This window comes from Sander lucioperca, chromosome 9 (assembly GCF_008315115.2).
Source record: "Sander lucioperca isolate FBNREF2018 chromosome 9, SLUC_FBN_1.2, whole genome shotgun sequence".
NCBI lineage: Eukaryota > Metazoa > Chordata > Actinopteri > Perciformes > Percidae > Sander > Sander lucioperca.
In genome coordinates this window covers 22,832,424-22,845,418 of record NC_050181.1, presented here as the reverse complement: position 1 = coordinate 22,845,418, position 12,995 = coordinate 22,832,424, and the positions used below count along the sequence as shown (strand labels likewise).

Sequence of the window (12,995 nt, the reverse complement as noted above, 5' to 3'; positions counted from 1 at the left end):
ACTGCTACTACGTTTTGAGACAAAAACGATCTCTGTCCACACAAGAGTTTTAACTCTAGTAGCTGAGCTAATCTCTGTCCACATTAACCATGGATGGATGTGAGTACAGGTGGGTCTACCTGCTAAGCATTTCTGCCTGACGCACCTCCACAGTGCCATTGTGCCAACTGCAGGGTTGTCAGCCGGGAGCCACCCTTCACTGATGTTTCGCTCCTTTAATCCCGGAACATCTCAAGGAGCAGCGGCAGGGACGTCTCCCTACTGCCCCCTGCAGCCAGCACTAGGATCCTTGCTTTCACCCATCCCTTGTCCTTTCTTCTGGCTGGATGTATTATAAGACTATATTAACACATCTGACAAGTGACAACCCATATCACATGACGATTTGCATACAATGGGCATGTGCGTGCGGTGTAAACAGAATGCAGATTGTTCGTTAGGCCTACTCTGCGGGTGAAAATCATGGATGTATAAATTGAAAATACAAAAAATACTTTGGTCTTACTTTTCGCCATTGTTGTTCTTTGCTTGGACCGACGACAAGGTGGAACTGTTACTGAAAGATAGGCCTTTGTAGGCCAAGCCTACCTAACCGATAAGACTGACTGACTGAAGTCAGAAGATGAGGTGAGGACCAGTAAGGATATGCAAGACGTGTGACTTGAATGTAATTTAGTTGACCAGTTCGGTTTATTTGTCAATCCTTCAATTCCATAGCCTACTTTATTTTTGCCTGCTGTCACACTAGAACTGTCTGCTTTTATTTTGTAAAGCAAAATCGCCTGCTTTCCGGTGTCATTCTGGCTAAACTTGCTGCAGTTCACGGACCACAGGCTTGTGCCACTTTCTCACAAACACGCACGCACACACACACACACACACACACACACACACACACACGCACGCACGCACACGCGAGCGCACACGCACACACACACACACACACACACACACACACACACACACATTCCACCAGTGACTCTGTTGTGGTCGCCTTGCTTCCAGAAACGGACGTGCTTTTGGATTTAGCAGCCGGTGCTTCGTTCAGCGATGGTGTGAAGACCTGATACAGTAAAGGTAAGCTGAGCTTTAAACCGTGTATTGATACATTCAGGTTAGAGCGCTTGACGGGTTCAGAATTCAACAGCTTATCAGTAGCCTACGACCGCTGCCTGTTGATGAAATGACTCACACCGGTAAGAAGGACCACCGGTGATGAAATGTCCCTCAAAAACGGTGTTTTGTAATGTTACAGCCATCATTAACGGCCGTATGCTTCACGTTAATTTTGCCCTCGGCTGCATTGGCGTTAATGGAAGCCTCAGCAGCAGCCCTTTACGTGCCGTTCTCGCGCGTGGGGAGATTCATGCTGCTGTTGCCTTTCAAATTTCTAGCAATATTAATATGGCCTTTGCTAATTTACCAAGTGTAATGCCACGTAATACCTCTTGAAATATGGCGAAAAATCTTCCTCAGAAATTCGTCTAAGAATAAGCTAATAACGCCCCATTCATTTAAATGAAAGTTAAAGTTTCTGGATTGATTGACGCTGTGTGATACATCGCTATAGGCTACCGCCCGGTTTAGTAAACATTTTTTGTTGTTGGAGAAATTAGTGATGACAAGAAACCAAAGCATTTTCAACCGAGGTGCAGTGGTCACGTATGGCGAAAATTAGCAAGGTTTTCTTGACGGAGGTCTTGAATAACCACCTAAGATACAGAGGGGTTTGCGTCAGTAGCTTTACAAGCCACACTACCGTACATGGTCGGAAATGTGATGTGATATGACATACAGCCACCATAACAGGGGGTCCCCCAACATGCTGTAATACCTTCTTGATGCTGTCAGATTGAACGTGCTCATGCAGACGGCACTATAGCACAGCTGGATGGAGGGTTGCTATGGAGGAAAGACACAGAAACACACACACACACACACACACACACACACACACGCACACGTACGGTTCCTACAATGCCGAATAAATTAGCCTATAGCTTGGGATAAAAATGTAAAAGGCTCATGTGATGATGTCAGAACTGAAGTGCTGTGTGGTGCAGTAATCTTCGGTGGGGAAGGATGTGCACTCTGTAGATCTTCCGCCTCAGTGAGAAGTTGTGAGATCAGAGGAGCTTGCGTCAGTTGTCGCCTGTGGCTGAGGATGAGAGGACAGAAGATCCCAGCATGTTTCTAATTCAAGGAGACCAACTGGTAATGGTAACAGTGTGGGCAGAGCGTCAACTCAGGAAAGGATTCATTTTGTATTATTATATTCCCACGCAACATGTGAAGGAGAATCAGTTATAGCCTACAGTACGTCACCTACCTTCATTTAGCTTTTTTCTTACAGGATGGACTTAGCACTATTGCTTCCCATAATGCTCTATATCCTCAGCATTCAACATAACAGTGTAGTCTTATCCATTAATCTGCGTCTATACAGTACAAAGTGATTCATAACTTAGTAAAGAGGGTCAAATCCTTTTTGTGTGGTGCGCCAATCAAGTCAAATCCATTTGTAATGGCATTTATTACAATGATGGTAATAATAAAATGACATCACAGGGCCACACTAGACCGGAAACAACGACACGCCTCCTAAAAACAGGCAAGGAAAACTCACACCAGTCTAGTTCCAAAGGAAACTGTCACAGTGGGGTCTGTGGACTATTCAGAGTAAAGTGGGACATTTCCTTCTGAAAGGCAAGTTGCTTTTGAGTTTTTAAATGTTTTTTGTGTGTGTGTGTGTGTGTGTGTGTGTGTGCTGCTAGGACAACGACTCGTTTGACAGAAATGTAGTTACATACATTTGTATTATTGTGTCATTGTTTCAGTTATTTATCGAGCAAATAAGACGGCTGCTTTATATTACATTCTAGATCACCCAATGAATATAATGTATCTTAAAATCGTCGTTGAAAGTTGACATGATTGTTTGTTAGCACAAGCCTAATTCTTTGCTGACAACCCCAGCCTAAAAACCTTTTCTGACTAGGGCTGCAGCTAACGATTTTATTCATAGTCCATTCATCTGTTGATTATTTTCTCGATTAATCGATTAGTTGGTTGGTCTATAAAATGTCAGAAAATGGTGAAAAATGTGGATCAGTGTTTCCCAAGCGCCCAAGATGACGTCCTCAAATGTCTCGTTTTGTCCACAACTCAAAGATATTCAGTTTACTGTCACAGAGGAGAGAAGAAACTAGAAGATATTCACATTTAACAAGCTGGAATCAAAGAATTTTTACTTTTGTCTTAAAAAAAATTACTCAAACTGACTATTTTGGATCGATTATCCAAATAGTTGGCGATTAATTTAAAAGTTGACAACTAATCGATTAATCGTTGCAGCTCTATTTCTGACTGTGCGCTTCTCTTAAATAGTAGTTTATGGGGTAAAAGCATGCACAAAACAACATCATGGTTCTCAAGCCATACTTCAAATAGGCTGCTGTTCTCCACCTTTGGATACTCTTTTACATTACATGTCATTTAGCTGGCGCTTTTATCCAAAGTGACTTACAATTGCTATATATGTCAGAGGAGCAACTAGGGGTTAAGTGTCTTGCTGAGAGACACATTGGTTGATGTATCACAGTGGGAATCGAACCCAGGTCTCCCACACCAAAGGTATGTGTCATATCCACTGCGCCACTCCACTCTTACGCTGCATGCAGACACAACACTTCCAAACACTGTTGCGGATTTTCCCATTTTGAAACACACGTCTGTTCACAGAAGTAGTCTGTCTCTAGGGGTGCATGATATATCGACTCAATATCGTTATCGTGATATCACGTTGCGCAATGTTATATCGAAAGTGTCGCGATAAGTATGCAATATTTTGTTTATTTTGTGGAGTGCTGTGTGGCTGTGTGGCTTAGTTGTGTTTGATTTAGAGCCCGGTTGAAACGCTATAATGATCATGTTTCATCGGCCAGTTACCGTGCCACTTGCACATGTTAGTGCACGTCAGCGCACGGGTCCACTACGTGACAAACCCTATGGAGCGTACCACGTGACGTGTGTGCATATTTCGACAGAGTGACAGTGTAAGTGAAGAAATAGAGACAACAAAACAGAATGAATGAAGAGAAGACGAGAAGAGAAAGAAAAGTTGTGTCCTGTTCTCTTTATATATTTTATACTGTCCAACCAGTAGAACATGTCCTGTTCTGTAGTCATGGTCCTTATTTATTTATTTATTCATGTTGTACCAGTCCAATATGACCGTCAGTTGAAATAAACCTTGTGTTCTTAGAAAACTTGTTTAATTTGTTATGAATCTATTTTGATGCGTTTTCCCGTAACTTTTGTAATTTCACATATGTTTATAAATATCGACATTAATATTGATATTGCAATATTCATAATCGATATCGCAATATCACATTTTGTCAATATCGTGCAACCCTAGTAGTATCCATCAAATGTTGAGTGCTCAAATTAACAGGCGGTCTTATGTTTCTTCAACACGGTCTCACGGCAGTTCATGTAATTGTCACGTTATTTTTAATCTATTGATTCGTGAACAACAACACATTTATCTCGTTTTTTTTCGTGGTGGCCAGCACGAAAAGATTAACGGGGAAAGCAAACGTCACACCCCGGGACACGATCCGCGGTCTCTGGGGGACACACGACAACAACAACGGGATGGCGGAGGTTGGGTTTAGGAAAAAAATAACGGGGAAAGAACACCTCACACGCCGGGAGACGGCCGCGAGGGACTTAGACTTATACTTATACGTGATTAGGAAAACAACACACCACACGCGGGACGCGATCCCTGGTCTCCCAGGTGAAAGTCCTGTGTTGTTTGACCCATCCACCAACAACCTCCCTATGCGGATAGTTGTGCTGTGATCACGAAATATGCTTCCCATTGAAATACATTACATTTTCGTGCTGGCCACCACGAAAAAAACGAGAAAAACGTCCCCGTGAACACGAATCAATAGATTAAATAACGTGACCATTTCACGAACTGCTGTGAGACTGGGTTGGTTTCTTACATGTTACCTGCCTAACTTAGTAGCTGACCTCAGGGTTTGCCCGTGTCATCATGAAGGAAGATGGATTTATGCTTATGAAGACACAACGAATGAATGAGATGGATTTATGCTTATGAAGACAATGAATGAATGAATGAGATGGATTTATGCTTATGAAGACAATGAATGAATAAGACCGCTCAGAAAAAAAACAGCTGTGCTGATCACAGTAATCTGCTCTATGTTTAAGCTCTTTGGCTGCTTTTGGCTGCTTTCTGGAGTGCAGTTTTTTTTCGAGAACAGTTCGTCTCTGACCTTCTTCAAACTATTTCAATACATTAGCTAGTTGGTGAGTCACTCATGGTGTCAGAGTGAATTCCTGTTGCTACTTTCACAGCTCTTGGTTTTGATGTGCTGCCTAGACAACACATCTCGTGTGAACACAATGAGTCGCTGACACTTAGACTAATATGACACTACAAGTTCTGTCTGAACGGCCTGTTACTCCTCCACTCCTACTTCCACTCCATTTGTGTTGTTTACTCATGGAACTATTTTCTGATGGAGTTTTTTGTTTCAGGATGACAATTTCCTTCGAGCGCTCTCATTGTGGCTTTTTTTTCTCTTATGGAACATCCCCCTTCAGACAACTGGGAATGGATATACACGTTTAACCCTTGTGTTGTCTTCCATTCGACCATGTAGTTGTCGTCCTGAAAATGAACACTTTTTCAGACGTTTTCGTCTCTTTTATCAACACTTTTGTCTCTTTTTTCAATGTTTTTGGCTCTTTTTTGGACGTTTAACGCTTCTTTTCACTACCACGTACAAACACCACTAACACCAAGTTATTACCAGGGTTACACTCATTTTTGGAATTCATGGTCAATAAACCATTTGTAGGAAATTATACCTAATACCGAAATTATGAATTATTTAGACTCATATTAAAGGAAGGATCATTACAGAAGGGTATATGTCAATGTTCAGTCTGGTTTTTAAACTTTTTTTTTTTCAAATGCAAATTGCTTTTTATAAAACACCCAAAATTCAATTGAAGTAGAGATCCTATCTTTTGTAAGGAATCGTCCATACATGTAATTTTTGGGTAATTAAAATTAGGTATAAAAAGAAACCCATAATTCTGATATAGACATTTTAAAAAAACAGGTCAAATTAGACCCAAAGACAACACAAGGGTTAAAGGAATGAGTTTTTAGCTTGAAAGACGCTAGCGCGGACCGCCGATTAGCTTACAACGCTAGTATTCGGGGCACAGGGAATGTAAAAACAAATCGCTATTTATACCACTAAAAAGGCTCAAAATATCACCAAACTTCAACGGTAGCATAATGAGGGTCCCTAAATGTTAACCGAAGCATTGAGAACTTTGTAAGCGTACAGACAGTTTATTAAACGAAGAGCTGCGGGAGCTCTGTGAAAGGGCTACGAGAGAGAGAGAGCTACCGGTAGTCAATGCCGCAACACAGCCTCGTACTTCAGGAAACTGGTGGTGTACCTGCGGACATTGTGAAGCTATGGCCACCGAACAGGAGTGTCTGTGTTGCACGGAGTGGGACCTGTTGCGTCGCGATGCCCAAGAGACGCAGTGTTTTGTACAGTCTGAAGATTCCCCCTCTCTGATAAACAGGGCTGGACTTGAAACTTTTTCGGCGACCCCGACCGGAGGGACCAGATGGACAGTTATCCAGTGACGAAGTACACTAGACAAGTTATGCAGAGTGCGATTATTTCAGATATATTGAGCAAACTGCTTTTGATTTTAGTTTGCATCGCCAGCTGTAAGTCATGACTGGTTTCCAAGATGGCGGCGGCATGTAAACATGAACGCGAGTGTCTTTATAATCTATCTTTTCAATAAACTGTCTGTACACTTACAAAGTTCTCAATTAACATTTGTTAACAAGTTTGGTGATATTTTGAGCCTTTTTAGTGGTATAAATAGTGATTTGTTTTTACGTTCCCTGTGCCCCAAATACTAGCGTTGTAAGCTAATTGGCGGTCCGCGCTAGCGTCTTTCAAGCTAAAAACTCATTCGAATTGGCATGAGAACATGTCCCAGAGAGCAACAGAGTGGGTACACATCTGTTAATAACCCCTAGGTTTGTTTTGCGCCAGAATTGTCCTTTAACTAATTGACAATACCTCATGCATGGTTGCCATACATTATGGGAAATTTGGAACATTGTGGGTAGTTTTTACCAGTACTAGGAACAGCTGAAAAATAAGTGACATAAAGAGAAAAAAGCTAAATATCTGGCGAATTTAATGTCACATTATTATATTTTTTCCTTTTTGTGAATTAACAGTCAAACTGAAAGGGCTGTGTTCAGCACACGGTGAGGGTCAAATGCCGGTTAACGAGCCAAACTGTTTGGAATAGGCAACATTTTATAGGTTATAAAACACTCTGATTGGACAACAGTGTTGTTATTTACACGGGGGGCGTCCCAGGTTGCCTTCACTGTGTGAGATACTGTAACCTGCTCATTAAGCAGAGCAGGACACAGTTAAAACACTGCATGACAGGTTTAACTGAAAGAACCCCATGACGAATAAATGAAATCATTCATATTCCAAACGTCACATCCCTGTCGGTGGTCATTTTAATTGGTACGGTTCTGTTCATTAGTTAGGACAAAAGTTAGTCCTTTTTTTAATTTGTTATCTGCCATCTCTTGAGCACTTTTGAAAGCGTGTTGGATTTTAATATATCTGACTATCTATAGTGGTAGTATCAAAAAAGACGCTTTTTATACATTTTAAGAAAAAAACTTGCATTGACTAAAAAGAGTGGGAACTTCTGTATGATCTCTTCTTCACTCTTTACACTTAAACCCAGTGGTGTAGTCTAATGTATTGTGGTGGGTATAGTGTACTGTATATAAATATATTGGCCTTTATATATGGGCCAGAATCTGCCTTTGGGGGAGGGGGGGGCATATCATAGTGGGGGTTCTGGCTGTCCTCCCCCAGGGTTATTTTGAGCGTTAAACACTTCATTTCCTGCCTTCAGATAACTTTTATTCACAAATTTACGGTGGAAATACCTTTATTTAGCCTATGTGAAGAAGAAAAACACAGCTCACAATTCAAAATATATCAAAGATATAATGGAAAGTATGTTGTTGCGTGTCATTGGGCATTTTAAGAGGATATATGGAAATCCTGGAGCTTTCTTAGTGGGTATACTGTGTATACCTGCGTATCACATAGACTACACCACTGCTTAAACCCACAGTGCAGTGGTTGCCAAGCTGCGGGGTGTGTCCAGTGCTGTTGCATCGGGGGCGCACGTGACTAAACTGAAGATGAATAGACTTTTTTCACAGCAGAGATTTTGACTTGTCAAGTGTCACTAATAGCATTTTTAATAGCTGCATTGCAATAATCGATGCAATGGAGATACCTGCGATGACAAGTCAAAATGTCGACCATGACAAAGGTCCAAGAATCTGATTTAGGGATAGGCCGATACTGGTTTTTAAAGGCCGATGCCGATTATTAGTAGTTAATGGAACCGATAACCAATATTTGGAACCGATATGCATTTACAGTGAAAATGAAAACCTTTAAGCCAAAATTAAGATTTTGGAATGTTACAAACTCCAACACAAAACTTTTTTAAAATGCTTTAAGCAATTATTTAATAAATTAGAAACTTTCATTATAATACCCAGGAACAGAGAGTCAGATAGTGTTGTGGGCGGGACATTAAGTCAGACTCAGTGGTGTGTGAAACCAAAGCAGTAGTGGAGCCAAAGTAGCACACTTTTTTAATTAATAAACTTAATCGGTTATCAGGCAAATAAAATGCCGATACAGATCATCTGCAAACTGCCAAAAAAAATGGCGTCAGTCCCTAATCTGATTCATTTGGGAATGATAAAGAAAAGAGTACTCTGATGCTGCTACACATTCTCACTCTCCCATCGCATAAAATACGGACACTTGGTCATGTTATTATTCACGCTAAAAGTCTCCTTTAGCACCCGGGACTCTTAACCTCACTTTTGACGCTCTGGGTCGGGACGTACTGACTGACATGCAGCACAAGAACAGGACAGTTAGGTTTAGTGGAAGATGGTGGGTGGGGTTACAAAATGTACGTTTCTGTGATACGCGGGACAAGAACGGGACACAAACCCCGGTCTCCTGGGTGAAAGTCCTGTGTTGTTTGACCCATCCACCCCAACCAACCTCCTTACGCAGTATCTCGGTCTTTCGTACTACTCGCTACAGTTGTCGCTCTTAACCAGTATTTTCCACCAGGCGTGTCTGTGCTGCGTTCCGGAGGCGCCGCGAGCAATCGCGGCCATTCGAGTCAATGCATGATATTCCACCAGCTGTGCCACGACGCGTCCCAGAAGCGTGCGTGAAGCGGCTCTCCGCTCAGCTAAAGATATGCGCCAGGTCTATTTCCATTTTTGCGTCGTATTTGACGCTGAGAGCCACTGACCAAGCGCCCGAGTTGGGAGTGAGAATGGGTTGCATGCTGCAAAGTGTCAGGATTGGAGGTAATTTTCCCATTTGTTCTCTTTTCTGTGCATGCAATCTCAGAAGTCCGCTTCTCTCTCAGCGTTGTTATTGCAACAAAGGGAAAATTGGGCACCTTTAATGTGGATGTCCAATCAGTACTAATGGTATATGTAGTCTGTTGAAGAAATCCCCAGTGTGTGCTATATTGACTAAGAAAGCGAGTTCTCCTGCTCGGGAGCCGTGGCAGCTGTGCCTACATGTACCAGGATGCATAGCGCACGAGTGGCGACTTCGCTTAGCTCTCTTAGCTTTTTAGTAAAGAAAACAAACACACAAAATGTTATGAAAGGAAAAAAATCTTACACCTAAAGAGAGAAACACATCCATACACCTTCTGAATTCCAGTTTGTCTCTTTCCCTAAACTAATACTAGATAAATTACCTGTTAACTCATTATAAATCCTTAATTCACTGAGTAAGATGTAAAAATATCTCTCTGCTGTCTCAGCTCCTCATTGGGCAGCTGCTTGGTAAAAAACTGCTTGGTAAAAAGCGGCTTGTTGGCGGCTCTCGCTCCTTTGGAGGCAGGTTATTATATTTGCAAAATATAATGACAAAAACTGCCCCAAAATTGCCCTGCTGGTCTTAGTAGTCTTTTCCAGTTTATCTTCAGGATCCTGAAGAAGGTCTCCAGCACACCTCTGTCCAAGTACACATCCAGAAACGCACATCTAGCCCCGTGAGAGCTGTCGTCGGCGACAGTATCCAGCGAAAACGTGGCGATGTTGTGCAGGTGATAGCAGTCATCGCAGAGTGTTGTGTGGAACAACAGTTCCATGTCTTTGGAGATGAAGGTTATTGATCTCCTGACAGAATGGTCTAATGATTACTCGTGAGGATGTAAGGATATCCTTAGACCTAGCCTATATACTTTTAAGTACTCTACAATAAGTACAGTAGCAGACCCTGGCTGTGACAGAAGTGTTTCAGGCTTCTTTGTTCTGATGTCACACTGCATTAGCTGTGCACAGTGAATAGCAGGGTTGTCTTCTGGAAAGGCAGACCATGCAGGGCAACTGTATTGACTCCCAGTAGGTGATACATCATTATACTTCCATCAAACATGTGCAACAGTTGGCACCCACCACTGTAAGGTTTTCTGTGGCTTTTTGAGAATGTGGAACCGGTGGTGCTGCTCTGCTGGCGACCCAGACTCTTGCTTAGGGTCGGGCATCGTTTGGATTTTAACGATTCTGATTCCAATTGCGATTCTTCCTTTTGATTCCGGTTCTTATCGATTCTCAATTCCGATTCTTTGAGGGGTGGAGTTGAAACGGGTCACATGCTTATTTTCACAAATAAGAGGAACGTTTTATTTTGATTCAATGGTGGGTTGCAGTTTTACCGAGCTTTTTCAATGTAAAATAAAGCCACACTAGAGCGCTGCTTACTGTGCTCCAAGGCTGCAACACAACAAGCGCCTGGCCGCTACGGAAACCAAAACTTGCGCATTTTAAATTTGGAACCCATGATCAGATTTGAAACCAAATCCTCCAAACGATTCCAATAAAGAAACGATTCCACTGGAATCATAATTTCTGAAATGATTCCAAGTAGGAATCAGTTCTCGATGCCCAACCCTACTCTTGCTGCTGCTGCCGCTTTTATGTCTTTTTAAAGTTTTTTTATCATTATCAAGGCATTAGGGCTGCACGATATGAGGAAAATATGCGATATGCGATAACGTTGAATATCGTGATAACAATATTACTTACAATTGACAGATGTTAAAGTGTACTCAGTTCTGCATTTCTACTGCTTTCAGTGTTCTGCTAAAATACAACAAATTGCTTGTTGAATTTAAAACAAATAAAAGGAAATCCTTTCCAACATTCTTTTATTGAACAAATTGAACATTTAAGGGGACATAAAAGGCACCACTGAAAAAAAGATATTTTCTTTCAACTAACACAAAAAATCTCCCTGAGTGTCTTTTGCGACATGTCGCAGCCTTTCAAGATGTGTTTATTGCGTCGGTTGATATCACGATGATGACGATGAAAAAAAAACATAATGTGCAGCACTACAAGGCATTTAGTTATGTGTGCAGCTTTTGAGTCCAAAACAAATTTCTCTAAGGGGACAACAAAGTATAACATATGGTATCGTATCGAACTGACAAGGCAAACATTGAATGATCTTGTTGGCATTAGCCTAATTATTTAATGATAAATTAATAGTTATTTCCAGTTGACTGTTATTGACCTGAAACATAATCTACCTCCGGCCAACTAACCACTCAGAGAATTGTCAGAGACATGGTCAAATCTAGTTCCCACTAGTCCTGTAACAATTATTACATAATTGTCTAATTGTCAATTTTTCTTTTACATAATCTCGGTTTCTTTGTTTAACTGCAGTTAATTGCTTACATTAGCTAAGGTCCTGAGGCGGATGACTGGTAATTGTTTTTGTTTGGATAGGCCAGATTGTAATTATATAGGTGATTATTGGTCGGACTACATATTTTTATTATTATTTTAATTGTTAGTTGTTGTATACACGTCCATAGCAACAAAAATGAAAAGGCGGGATACAGTTAGAGAAAATGTTTTATGATAAGAAAGAGACATTGTTTACTTCATAGGCTGTGTATTTGTGTTATTCCATTATCTTGGTCACATGACAGTGATATAAACCCAAAAGATGTATCCTGGAATTCATTCAAAACTTTAATTTGTTTAAAAAAAAAAATCATAAATAATACATATTTTTAAATGTAAATGAAAGAGACAATTATATTGTTAATGGCAATTATTTCTAAGACAATTAATTGTACATTAAAATTTGGAATTGTTACAGCTCTAGTCCCCGCTGTTCTTGAATTGTTCAAAAAGCCCATTTCAGCTGCATGTCTTATACTAAGAACTCCCCTGGCTGCTTGCCCCTCCGTTCCTCTCCCCTGTGCATCCATGTTTTAGCTTAAGTGAGAGTATTTTGGTGTACTGTTATAAATTATACATACAGTAACCTCTAGCAGTTTGGTCCAGCAGAATATTTCTTGCATTTCATATTCCTGCCATACTGAAGATTGCCTTTGTGCTGCCCTGCTTTCTGCTACACTGGAGCTCCCACTGTCTTTCATAAGGGGTATTAAAGCTATGGAGCTTCACCCATACAATTCACATAATCTTCATGGTTTTGAGTGTTGCACCATTAAATCTTTCTCAATACAGCAGATGAACAAATAGCTGTAATTTTAACAATAATACACTTACTAACATAGAAAGATACAGCATTAAGTTGGGAAATATTGTCGTTATAAGTGATGCCTCAGTCCTGATCCAAGTCCTTAAAAATTGTTCATCTTCTCAAAAAAGGTCACCCTTCAGACAAACATTCGCACAGTGTGTCAATAAACACAGACACCTCTTTTTTTAGTGGGATGTGGACACGTTAAAAAATGTTTAACCTGGCTCAACTTTTGCGGTACTACAA

The 12,995-nt window shown here is 40.9% G+C and overlaps 1 protein-coding gene across 2 annotated transcripts in view; it reads left to right on the top strand.

Moving 5' to 3' along the window:
- The first annotated feature begins 953 nt into the window (after positions 1 to 953).
- LOC116043998 (disks large-associated protein 1-like) overlaps positions 954 to 12,995 on the top strand; it is a 108,140-nt gene continuing 96,098 nt past the window's right edge. For both annotated transcript variants that reach the window (XM_031291049.2, XM_031291051.2), the window contains exon 1: positions 954 to 1,077. The gene's annotated coding sequence lies outside the window, so the exon portion shown is untranslated. The remainder of the gene's footprint in view (positions 1,078 to 12,995) is intronic.